This window comes from Ictidomys tridecemlineatus, chromosome 5 (genome assembly GCF_052094955.1).
Source record: "Ictidomys tridecemlineatus isolate mIctTri1 chromosome 5, mIctTri1.hap1, whole genome shotgun sequence".
Classification (NCBI taxonomy): Eukaryota; Metazoa; Chordata; class Mammalia; order Rodentia; family Sciuridae; genus Ictidomys; species Ictidomys tridecemlineatus.
Genome location: NC_135481.1, coordinates 91,916,798 through 91,930,665, shown reverse-complemented (window position 1 = coordinate 91,930,665; position 13,868 = coordinate 91,916,798). Strand labels below are relative to the sequence as shown.

Here is a 13,868-nt window from a genome sequence, read left to right as displayed (position 1 = left end):
GGCCCATAAGAAGAAACATGAATGGTTTTACCTTCTAAGTAGGGGAGGGTGGGAGGCTCATGAAAGGTTAATTTAAATCCTTGTAGAGTATCCACTACCCAACCACCCTTCCTGGATCATTTTCTTTTTGCACAGGGCTGCACAGCCAACAGAAGGCCGTGGAGCAAAGACCTGCAGCCCTTAGTGTTCCAGAGGGAGCCGTGGCCTCTCTCAACTGCACTTACAGTGACAGTGCTTCTCAGAACTTCATGTGGTATCAACAGCATTCTGGAAAAGGTCCAAAGCTGCTGATGCTCATATTCTCCAATGGTGAAAAAGGTGAAGGAAGATTCACAACTCAGCTTGATACAGCCAAGCGGCATCTTTTCCTGCACATCCGAGGCTCCCAGCTCAGTGACTCAGCCACTTACTTCTGTGCATTGAGCACACAGTGGTTCCCCTGGCACTTGCAGCTGCACAGAAACCTACTGTCCCAGGAGGCCTGAGGTAGAGCAGAGACCACAGAGCAGAGAATCTTTTGTGCTCTAAATGTGATGGGAATAAAGAGTGATAAACATTGCTTTAGGAGTGTAATCCCCAAACAGAAATGCAAAGGGAAGAAAGGAGTCATGAAAAAAATCCAATTTGGGAAAGTGTTTAAGCCCAAATTATTATTATTTTTTTTGGAGGGGGTTACCAGCAATTGAACTCAGGGGAACTCAACCACTAAGCTACATCCCCAGTCCAACTTTGTATTTTATTTAGAAGACAGGATCTCACTGAGTTGCTTAGTGCCTCAAAGTTGCTGAGGCTGGCACTGAACTCGTGATCCTCTTGCCTCAGTCTCCCCAGCTACTGGGATTACAGGTGGGTGCAACCACACCTGGATCCCAAATTATTTTAGTTATTAATCCCCATCTCATCTTCACTCTTAGCTGCAACCCCACTCCTGGACATTGGATGGGTAGGAGGAAGGACTAGAGTGAGAGGGTGAGAATTTGTAAAACAAGAAGCTCAGGTGGTTGCAGAGATAAAATGTCAGAAAGAGTCCATGTTGCTCTTCCTGAATAAAGGCCAAGTAGAACTCAGAATCCCTGGCCTGAGCCTTGATGCCTGTGCATTGGGGTGAGGTTCAGGGAGGAGGAAAGTAAAGTCATAGCCACAGAGAGACGCACAGCAGCAGGGCTGGGAGCACAAAATGACTCCTCATATCTGGAAATGGACACATGAGAAAGGATTTAAGAGAGTCTCAGATACAAGGGGCTTCATTCTGGTTAGTAAAGTCCTGCATGAATCAGCTGTCACAGATGACAAGGTATTGAATTTTTAGCAAATATTGGTGAGGAGAGTTAGAAAAACTGAAAATCATATGGATGTTACCCCTTCTGTTTCCAGAGCTCCATGGATTTTGTTTGCCAATAAACAGATCCAGTAAAAATGTTTGTGGTCTGATGAAACTTAAGTTTTTATAATAAATATTAAGGTGAATTATAGAAAAAACAATGAAAGTCATACTTATTGTAAAACTGAAGCTGTAGTTATTAGTTTTGTCATTTTAAACATTGTCTAGAAGGTCAGAGAAAGTTGGGAATAAGAAATTAATTAATTTATGTTTAATTTTGTTCACATAGTCATTGGCTAAATGGATGCAACCCAATCAGGATTTGGTTTGAATTCTTCATCTGAAGAATTGAAAACTGAACAGATATTTCAAATCATGAAAGAAAGATTTAGAAGGTAGTAAGAAAGAACAGTGTGTTATGTAGTTGTTTTTCTTTTCATAAATATATATATATATATGTGTGTATATATATATATATATATATATATATATATATATATATATATATTTGCCACTAAATACCTAACAAAAACAACTTAAGAGAGGAAAAGTTTACTGGGCTCACAGTTTTAGAGGATCAGTTTATGATTGGCTAACTCCATTGCACTGGGCCCAAGATCAGGCAGAACATTACGGCAGAAGGGCATGGTGAAAGAGTGTTGCTCTGTTCATAGAAACAAGGAAGGAGGGTGGGGAAGAAGGGAGGAGCCAGGAGGACAAGATACAAGCTCAAGGACCCACCCCCAGTTACTTACTCAGCTTTTCCAGCTGTGCTTCAGTGGGCCAGAGTTACCACCCAGTACAGTAGTTCTTTCAAGTTTGGATGGAATGGTTAGGTCACAACTCTAATAATCTAATACTTAATCTCTGAATATTCCTGCATTAATACAGGAGCTTTTGGAGGCCATTTCACACCTAAACCATAATAGGAAGAAAGTTGTGCTACAATCAAGATGCTTCAATTTCAGCTCCACCTATTTGCATGTCTCTGACATCATGGCACTGAGGAAAGAGCCCAGGTAGGGCTGGCTTAAACATCTATTATGTTACTAATTGGAAATTTGATCTTATTCTATATTATTATGTTTACTTCAGAATTGTTTTCAGAATTAAATGAAATAGGATGCTATCATAGGTTGAGTTTCTTAAAAGAAGAACATGAATTGAAATTATTTTTATCATAATTTGTTGAGAAAACAAGTTAATATGGAGAATAGTTAAGCATGGATGTTGTTCAACTGTAATCTTGATTTGCCTGATATTTTTGGGAGCTCTGGGGCATGAATGGTTCTGCAGATCTGATCCCTCCCACCCTGAGGTAAGGGGGCAAGACTGCCAACATTTTGTGTGCAAAAATAAAGTACTGAAGTCATTGGCAGTGGTTTTTCTTGGAATAGCAGTATAAACTATTGGGCAATGGTGACTCTTAGTGGCAGAGGTCAATTTTGTGGGTAAAGACCAACTGTGAGTCAAGAGTAGTCAACACTGATTGTGGGGGGCTGCCCTGCACACAAGCTAAGGACCCCTCCTCAGCCTTGAGTAAAGGAGTGTTGGACTGGGATCACACACCACACGCTGTGCAAAGCCAGTGGTCCTTACCTCAGCTTGGCAAGGAACTGCTTCAGCTCTGGGCTTGAGCAATACCCAATGGGACTGGGAAACTCTCCTTTTGAAATATTATCTCCTGCCTTATTTGAGTGGAATAGTCCATCAAATGTCTTTTTCCTAATAAATAGAGGGGTTCCAGGTACACTTGCTCTCTTGCCCTCTTGCCTTCCCTCATGGAAGGGGACCCTTGAGGTTGCAGAACAGTCCCACCCTTGGCGTGAGAAACTCATGTCCGTTGTTGGGTGGTTTCTTTGCCATTTTCTTAGCTTAATGTTGCAGCCAGCTCTTCTGAACCCAGCTCATCTCTTCAGCATGGGCAGCTGGAGAGAACTCTTAGCATGTGGGTATTGTTCACACCAACCTGGGACAAGGGATTTAGGCTGAACATCAACATGGAAATTTGCTGGAACATGGGTGGCATTCACTTGCTGAGAGACTTTCTAATTTCTGTATTCTAATTTTTTACTTTCATCATCTATTTAATAGGGTATCTATAGCTGGTCTTTTCATTCTTGAAGAATTGAAATAATTAAACTCAAAGCACTTGTTAATAGAAAAGATTTAAATAAGTCTAAGGGATTGTTATTTAAAACTAAATCTTAAAAAAATATAAAAATAAGTCTTATACTTTTTTAAGAGCAGTGTTTTGGTCATCTTTTTCACCATTGTGACTTAAGGACCCAACCAGAACAATTGTAGTGGAGGAAAGTTTATTTGAGGGCTCACAGTTTCAGAGGTCTTAGTCCATTGAAGGCTGGCTCCATTCCTCAGGGCTCCAGGTGAAGCAGAACATCATGGCAGAACAGTGAGGCAGAGGGAAGCAGCTCATATAGGGATCCAGAAGCAGAGAGAGACTCTGCTCTCCAGATACAAAATATATACCCCATAGTCACACCCCAGTTCTTACTTCCTCCAGCCACACCCTACCACTTCAGTTAACACTCAATTTATCCCTATCAATGGATTAATTCATTAATTAGGTTAAGGCTGTAACCCAATCATTTCTCCTCCAAACTTTCTTGCATTGTCTCACACATGAGTTTTTTGGGGACACCACATTAAACCATAACAAGCAGTGACCAGGAAACCAGTATATTATTATCTCAGTTTGTTTTGGTAATGATTTTATGACACTATGTCTGTTATTTTACCTACACAGAAATGCCTCTGATAATCAGTTGATCATTTTGGGGCTTTCCTGAATAGAAGACATACAGGAAGAGATTCCCACCAAGTACACTTGGGAATGGCTAACATTATTCTGTTCTTTGTTTATCTTTAAGAATGAAGGGCTGGGTATCAGCACAGATGCCCTATGTCTTTGTGCACATGCTCTGTACAAGGTGCCTTCTTGAGTGGGGTTGGCTGGCAGGATGGTCTATGGGCATGCATGTGAATGGACAGGTTTTTCATTAAAATTAAAGTGCAGGCAGTGGTCAGTTCAGTTGCTCCTTTTCTTCCCTGTGTCTAATGCCAGTTTGAAGATGGACAAACTCTGTCAACTCCTCACATCAAAATCTTCAGCCTTCCCAGATGGCTTATTGCAATTTAGTGGGAACTGAGTATCTGGGTGGGACTGTCCTACTGTGCTCCTCACACAGAAGCAGCAGCAGGATGGAGGGCACAGAGGGAGGCTGCTGTCCCCTTCACACATTCACATTCAGTCTGTTCCTTTATGTCCCTCCATCCTACCCTCCAGCACAACTACTTTTTCTTAGCCCAGAGCTGCTCCAGGGTCTGATGGAACTGGTCTCCTCCACTCACTTTCCCACTGCAATCTTCACAGGGCTCGTTCTGGGCTGTGCTTTTTCTCTCTCTTTTTCATTCATCAGTGGGCTCCTGTCTGCTTTCCATTTTAAGATGTTGATACATTTCTCTTATAATTATCATGACATCATGAAATGAGATTCATCTGTTTATTTCTTTAAAAAAATTTATGTATTGGTTTTTTTCATTTTTTGCCTTGAGTCAAGGGAAATTTATGACTTAACACTTCAACATTATACCTCATTGGTTTCTCAATTTCATGATAATCTCATAGAAACTATTGGGAAAAAACTCTCTCTACTTCAACAAGCAAATTCCTTTAGCTCCTTAAATATGTAACTTCCAAATTAAAATGATTTTAAAAGGAAACATGTTGGACTTTTCAAATTTGGGTTATATAGAATTTTGGGGGGGTGGGTCATTAAGTTGCACAGACTGGCCATAAGTTTGTGGGCTTTGGCAATCCTGCTGCCCCAGCCTCCTAAGCAGATGGGACTCCAGGCTTCACCATGCCCTGGATGTACAAAATGTTCCTCCTTGCCTTGATAAAGATCAAACAGATTTTCTGCCACTGAGTAGTAATCAAATGCTGACTTCATCTGAACAGGGAGATAGAGTTCTTCTCTGTTGTGAGCCATCCATGCGCTGTGTTTGTGAACTATGCACAATGAGGCTGTATGAGGGGACAAGTCTGGCATTGCATGCTGATTGGGCTGTGTGATGCAAGCGTGCCTCTTCTGTAGCTCTGCTTGAGATCCCACACACCACCTGAGATGGGTGTGACTTGCCAAGATGTCAATCAATCTGCTGACCACAAGATATCAAGAAGCAAGACTCTACCTTTGAAACCTTATCGCCTTCCTTATTTGGTGAAGAACTTTCCATGGAAAATCCTTTGTGTGTCCATCCTTCCCCCCATAAAAATAGATTCTGGTGCGGCTCTCTTTTCCAGTGAGTTGCAGCGTAGAAGCTGACCCTTAAGGTTGCAGAGCAGTCCCACCCTCAATCTGAGAAACCATGTCCATGTGTTGAGTGGTTTCTTCCCTGTTTTCTTAGTTTAATGTTGCAGCTAGCTCCTTTGAACCCAGCTCATCTCAGCATCAGGGCAGAGATGGTGAGACTTCTCCTTTTGTTTGTTTCTTTGTTTTTGTTTCTTTCTGAGGGGTAAGGGGAAAAGGAAAGAATATCAGGGAATAAGCAAAGAAGAAAGGAATCCTACACAAAATAAACAAATTCCCCACACTGTGCTCCTTGAGATAAACTGCTGAGAGATTGAATCCTTCCAAGGACACTTATCTTTCTGTTCCCCTTGAGTTGCTTCATAGGGGCTATGCAATTGTACTATATCCCTGTTTGAATATCTCCTTTGTATCCCCCAGCCTTGTACAACAGAGCACCTTCCCAGGCAGGAAATGAGGGCATCTCTCTGCCCTTTGTGCTTTTGGAGGTTTCTGATATTTCCTCACCCCATGCAGTCTTGCAGTGGCTCTAGGCTTCATGTTCCACCCTGCATCACAGGTCACATCTTCAGTCTCCCCTGGATGAACTTCTTCCTCTGGGGCCCATGCTTCCAAGAAGTATAGATGCTGCAATTCAGTTCTGAAACTTGTGGACTTGCTAGATACATCACAGAAGAACTAAGTGCTAGGCTGTGTGTCCACTCCTGGCCTCCAAAGTTTTACTTACTTAAGCATTTTATTGGTTCCTTATCATTATACCTCATAATGGGATTCATTGTGCCATATTTGCACATGCACATGATGTAATTTGAAAAAACTCATTCCCTTCTAATCTCCCTCCCTAAATCCTCTTCTACTTACTGATTTCCTACTTTTCTTAAAAAGTAATAATAGATCTGGTAGATAAGAGATCAATACATATACTTACAAAATTTTAATCATAAGCACATTCTAGAAACATTTAAAATTTCAAACTGACTATATGATTTGGTCTTATATATGTAAGAAACTATATGCAGGATGGTGACACAGATTATAACCCAAGGGAGAAGTGGTTTCAGGCTGGTATGGGTAGGTGTACTGTTTGGAAAGTGGTTCTTCTGACTTTGGAAAAGGATTCCTGTTGGTTAGACTCTCATTTCACTGGTGATTCTCTTTGTTTCTCTTTGTATTTCACTTTTAGGCTCCAATGGTATTTATGTTAAAATAAGTTGGTCATTTTATTAGGCCACATAGCAGACTGCTTTCATTTGTTTGGCATGTTTCCCACCTGTATAGGCTCACTGCATGCTTAGCTCAGGTGAGGGTCACTGACAACCTCTCCTTTATCTTCTGTAGTTCCGAAAGTAGATTTTTTTTTTTACCTCTGGTCTGCTGGTTGTACTCCCTTCTGTCTTATTGAGTTCATGAATACTTATTACATTTTTTGGTTTCTTTTTCATTATTTCCAGAATCAGATATTTCTATTTCTGCCAGATCTTCCTAATCCTTATCATTCTCCCTACATGTCTCTGTAGGTGGGTCTCTGATAGTCTCCCTTTTAGTGTGATGTTTCCATAACTGTGCATAGTATACCAGTCTGTTCCAACCATTGACAATGACAGCAGGACCCTCGCTTTGTTTTATTAAATGTGGTACTTGAATGATTTTCTCATAGCCTTAACAAATTAGAGTTTTTGAACAGAAATCAAGGAGTTGTCACACTTTATGACAAAGAAAATTATAGCTTTTATTAGTTTGGGTAGATTGATTAATTAATGACATGTGATCCAGGCTGAGATTTAGTATGAGTCTCTTGTATATTTTGCTTTTTTTTTGCTTTAGCAACAAATAAATAATTTGTTTTCCTCACTCTGATGCTTACCTGCAGCAGCACGTGGCCATATGAAGACTTACCTCAGCCTAAGGCCACTGGTTCTTATCCACTCTGTCTGAAGAATGGCTTTGCAAAATACTATGGAGTATCATCTGTATTCAGAGTCTACAATACAATCTTCTGTGACTAATTTTCAGTTAAATTGTTGTTATCTTCTCCTGTTACGTAACTACCACTTCTCATATACTTTAAGATTAATACCATGTACTGCAGAAGATGACATCATCACAGATACTGAAAGGGACACGCACATTCCCTCTAAGTTGGCACATCACACCTTGACATGGGAAGGAAACAGCCTGTCTAGATCCCCGGTTCCGCCTCTGGCCTCCAGAGGGCGATGTTGCACAAGGAGGCGTCAGTTCTCACTGAGCATCCTCTTCATCCACGGAGCCCCTCCTCCCTGCCCCTGGCTGATGCTTCCTCATTGATGTAGTTAAGGGACCTGTCACTAGAACAAGGGACCTTAGAGCATCCACACTGCTTAAAGGAAAGCCTCTTTCTAACCGTTTCTGAAACTTGTCCAAGCAAGGGACTCCTGTAGCGCCTCCTCTCCACTAAGTGACCCAGAGGCTCAGCCAGCGCGACCTTCCCTCCCGTGGATCTCTGTAGCTTTCCCCCACCAGCCATGCTCCTGCTGCTTGTGCCGGTGCTCGCGATGGTTTTCACCCTGAGTGAGTACATGCTGTTCCCTCTCCCCTCCCACCAAAGGGACCCTGTTTTGATTCGAGCTGGAGAGGGACGCGTCTTCTCCACAGCCAGGTCTGCGCTGCTTTTCCTGACTCAGCATCAATGTTGCAGGAGGAAGCGGAGCCCAGTCAGTGACCCAGCCTGACCGCCACGTCCTGGTCTCTGAAGGAGCCCCTCTGCAGCTGAGGTGCAGCTACTCATCTTCTGTATCACCCTATCTCTTCTGGTACCAGCAACGCCCCAGCCAAGGCCCCCAGCTCCTCCTGAAGTACATGTCAGGGGCCACCCTGGTGACAGGCATCAATGGTTTCCAGGCTGAACTTAGGAAGAATGAAACCTCCTTCCACCTGAGGAAGCCCTCAGCCCATTGGAGCGACTCAGCTGAGTACTTCTGTGCTTTGAGTGACACAGTGCCTGGGGCTGTAGGGGGAGCTGAGCACAAACCTCCTGACACAGGGCACTTTCTGTGACACACAGGCTCAAGCTGGGGAGTTTTCAAGAGGTTTTCCTTTTCTGTGCAGCCCAAGAGGACAGAGTGGCCTGAGTCCTGAGGAATATTTGTCTCTTGAATATTTGCCTCCATGTCTGTGTACTGCCGCCTTCAGGCTGGCTGTGGCCCAGATAAAGATTTCGTGTTGAATTTCTCCAGGAGGGACCCCTGTCTTTCCCCACAACTTCATGCTCCAACTCCCACCTGACACCTGCTCTCTGAAGAACGTAGCTATAAGGGCTCTCAAGTTAAAAAGGCAACAGCACTGTAATTTTTAAAAGTAACTTCTAGCATCCACTGTTACGATTAGCATTGCCTCAAAGGAACTTTATTTAGTGTCTGGCTACAGACACGCTCTAGTTTCTTTTTGGTGTGCTATTTCTTCCTGTTTTACTTATGTACCCCTTTTCATTTCTGTTTGGAATTTTTCTGACACGATATTTATCCTTTCATTATCCTTTATTTCAATCAGGTTTACACTTTTCAGGGACAAGAATATTTTAAAGTTATAGTGAAAATACTTACATTCTACTGTTTTTTAAAACTGTAAGTCTGCAATTCAGTAACTAGAAGCAAAATATAGTACAACAGACCTCTAGAACTTTTTTATATTGTCTAACTGACACTTGGTTCTCCTGGACCAGCATCTCTCCATATCATCTTCTCCTTAGTCCCTGACAGCCACCATTCTACTCTGCCATGAGTTTGACTAGTTTTGATACTTCATCTAAGTGGAATCATGCTGTATTTATCCTTCTATGACTGGTTTATTTCAATTAGCATGATGTTCACAAGGTTCATCTGTATTGTTACACATGGCAAGGTCACCATATTTTTAAAGGATAATAATATTTAATTTATGTATATGCCACATTTTTTATCATTTATCTACTTCTGACATTAGGTTGTTTCCACATCTTTTTTTTAGGTTAATGAACAGATAGTTTTTTTTAATTGATGCATATAAGTTATACAGAATAGTGGGTTTTATTGTATCATTTTGTATATGTATGTGACAGTTTATTTTTTTTAATTTTATTTTTTTATTATTAGTTGTTCAAAACATTACAAAGCTCTTGACATATCATATTTCATACATTTGATTCAAGCAGATTATGAACTCCCTTTTTTACCCCGTATACAATTGCAGATTCACATCAGTTCCACATCCACTTTTTTACATACTGCCATACTAGTGTCTGTTGTATTCTGCTGCCCTTCCTATGCTCTACATTCCCCCTCCCCTCCCCTTCTCTCCCCTTCCCTCCCATCTTCTCTCTACCCTATCTACTGTAATTCATTTCTCTCTCTTGTTTTTTTCCCCTTTCCCCTCATTTCCTCTTATATGTAATTTTGTATAACAATGAGGGTCTCCTTCCTTTACCATGCAATTTCCCTTCTCTCTCTCTGTCCCACCCACCTCTCGGCCCTGTTTAATGGTGATCTTCTCATGTTTTTCCTCCCTGTTCTGTTCTCAGTTGCTCTTCTCGTATCATAGATGACATTTGGCATTTGTTTTTTAGGGATTGTTGTGAATAGTACTGCAACACACAAGGGAGTGCAAATATCTCATTGAGATTCCAATTTCATTTATTTTGGATAAATACCTAGAAGTGGGATTGTTGTGTTATACAATAGTTCTATCTGTAAATTTTTGAGGAAGGTACATACTGTTTACCCTAATGGATACAACATTATGCATTACCACAACCCCATGTTCAAGGGCTCCAATTTCTCCACTTCTTTACCAATACTTGATTGTCTTTTATTTTCAGATAGTACCCATCCTCATAGATGTGAGGTAAAATCTAATTGCAATATCTCATTCCTCTGATGATTGATGATTTGAGCACAAAGGACCCTGAAGAGACCTAAGACCATTTTGAGAAATTGGAACAAACCTGAAGATATAACACCTCCTGGGTTCTGAATATATTACAAATCTTCAGTAACTAAAACAGTGTGATTCTGTCATTAAGACATACATACAAACTAATGGAACACAACAGAGAACCCAGATATAAGGCCATGAATGTACATTCAACTGATCTTTGTCAAGGATACCAAGCTCACACAATGAGTAATGAAATAAAGATAAATGTTCAATTAAAATATTTCTACAAAAGATTATGTTAATAACTTATGGTTAAACATTTTAGCAACTCATAACTACCATGCAAATCGGTAGGACTGATTAGAAGGAAACTGTTTCTAAGCCAGAGAAGATGAAATGTTACTTAGCACTAATTCATAGTTGAGGAAGTGAGTGGGGTAGTGTTTGAGTGGTATCGTTCCTTCCCTGTTCACCATCAGTGGTCCTGTTGCTGAGCTGCCCTCTGTGCAGCTAGGAAGCAGCTGGCTGAAAGCCCCAGGAGATAGAAAAACTTAATTTTCTATTAATTACTATAAACATATTCACATCTGATTGGCCTCCACTGAGAGCTGTGGATAAAATTCAAAAATTGTATTTAGAATAAAAATTATACCTTTTAAACTGAGTCCCCTTTCTGCATTTTCAACAAAACAGAATGAAAGCTAATGTGCTTGCTTTGGTAATTTTGACTTTTGTAGCTTTTATAAAACTAAAAAACATTGCTCTGGCAAGCCAGGCAACTCTAGAGAGTGAGCTGTACATGCTTTCCCTAAAGTATCTGGGAGACTTTGTCATTGTTCATACCAGGGATAAGGGATAGTGGGCTAGCAGTTAGAATGGAATATTCTTGAAGCATATTTAAAAATAGTATTTAAGTAAATGGTCTAATTTCTACACAATTATTATGATGAAGTGTCTTTTTTGACACTATAATAACTGATGCCTCAGTGTGCTTGATTTTAGCAGCTTAAAGCAGCACTTGTTAAGAAATATATAAATATGAAGTCCCTCACTTTGAAAATTATTGTATTATATTTTTAATGTAACAGTGCAGATCTTGTTGGACACATGAATGTGTATAATTATGTTAAATGCAAATGTTTTAGTCATCTTTTTTTAGGGTCATGATTAAAGACCTGACAAAGAACCAGTTCAAGTAAGGAACAGTTTATTTGAGGGCTCAACAGTTTCAAGGTCTGTGTCCAGGCATAGCAGGCCTCATTCCTCTGGGCTTGAGGAGAGGCCTCATTCCACTATGGCAGAAGAGTGTAGCTGAGGGAAGCAGCTCATATGAGGATCAGGAGAGAGACTCCACCTGCCAGATACAAAATATATATCCCAAAGCCATGTGCCTGATGCCCACCTCCTCCAGAACACCACTCAGTTAATCCCCACCAGGTTCATAGGAAAAACAAAAACAAAAAGAATGCGTAATGGGAAACTAGAATCCCTTAGTGATTTGTCAATATTTATTATCATTTCACTGATTATTAGTGATGTTGGACACATTTTAAATGTATCTTTGGCCATTTATTTATCTTTGGGGAAATGTGTAGTCAAGTCCTTTTCTCAGTTTTAAATCAGTATTTTTATTTTTTTCTATTGAGTTATAGGATTTTTAAAAATATATATATAGGGGATTAATCTCATATCAGACATGATTGTGAATATTTTCTTTCATCCCATAGGTTACTTTTTTTCTCTATAAATTGTTTCCTTTGCTGAGGTGATTCAGTTAAAACAGGGTCATTTGGATGGCTCTCATCCAAAATGACCTGTGTGCATGTAAGAAGAGGTGATTAGGGCACAGACAGCACAGGCAGAAGGGGGACCAGTTGAGGACACACTGGGAAGATGTCTATCTGCAAGTCAAGGAGAGAGGCCTCAAGGAGAACCCAAAGCTGCTGACACCTGAACTTTTGACTTAAATCCTCCAGAATTGTGAGAGAATAAATTTTGTTGTCTAATGCTGAGTGCCATAGCCGTGTCGGAATGACTCATGGCATTTTTGCCAGAATGGAGTGGTTGAGAGTGATGCCAGCAAACCATTGAGATGATAATGGTTATGTTAAGCTGTGTATATTAGACCCCTGTTGTTCACCTCAGCCTGCTACTTTGGAGTTCTTGCAACTTTGGAGTTCTCACGGGGATTCCTGGAGAGTTCCCATTGGTTGGGAAAGTGCCAGAGGCGGGATTTTCGGTTGGTGTGTGGTTCCTGGAGGAGCCGCGTGGCATTCGGGAGAGTTCCTGGGGAGCCTATGTGGTGTGTCCAGAGAAAAAAGGAGTTTCTATTTTGAACCTACAAGGCTGTGTAGCAGCTTGGTTATTTTGTGCCCAGCCAGACTGCGGCAGTCTAAGTCACTGGATCTGTGGTATTTTGTAGTACAACTAGCAAAGTGGCACTTTATATATGCAGCCTACTTTGCAATGGATGTGGGCACTTGACTGGGCCCCAGGAGTCAGGTGCATCATATCCTACGCTGACTCAGGAGCCAGTTTATGGAATAAATGAAAGATTTTCCTTTGGGGCAGTGGGAGTAATTACAATAACACAGGGATGGCAGGGCTGCAGAGACAGTGGAATTGCAGCTGCATATGTCATCCTACCTGAGCAACCTTGCAGACACCACCTGCAGAGTGCAGGGCTCAGAAGAAGAGCTCATAGATGCTCAGAGGAGGGCTTCTCCAGTCTGATTTTTTGTGCTGAGTTGGTAGATTTGAGTCCAGTTCCCTGAACCTATTGAGGATTCCCAGGCAAACCTGGTATTCACTAATTTGTTCCTTTTTAATTTAATCAAATCAGAGTTCATTTCCATGCTCACAAAATAAAATCTCTAACATATATAGTCTCATTCCAGCATTAGGTTAAAAAAAGATCATCGTGAAGATACATTTGTATAAATTGTAATAGTAGCAAACTTAACAGTGCTTCTCAAAGGTATCCAGTAGTTTCTGGGTTCCAACATTCTTCCTTCATTGAGTTCTTACCTTGCTGCGCCCCTCCCCTGACTCAGGCAATGGCAAGGCCCTACTGAGGTGGATGGCGCAAGTCGTCCATCCTCTGGAGGAGCACAGTATGTTTCTGGGAATGGGCTGATTTGTTTTGGTATTCCTTTAATAAGTATAGTCGCAATTTCTCATATGACCATTAAGTATGAAGGAAAAAACATGACTTTCCCAATTAATGCAACTACTTCTAAAGCATAGATCTGTTTGCTCTAAATGCAATGATTCAGCTGTGGAGTGTAAATTGTTAATGTCGAATGAAAAACTCCCTGTATTCC

General features: G+C 41.0%; 1 pseudogene; it reads left to right on the top strand.

The window, feature by feature from the left end:
- The first annotated feature begins 8,189 nt into the window (after positions 1-8,189).
- LOC144377651 (T cell receptor alpha variable 8-4 pseudogene) lies at positions 8,190-8,691 on the top strand (annotated as a pseudogene).
- The last annotated feature ends 5,177 nt before the right edge of the window (positions 8,692-13,868 follow it).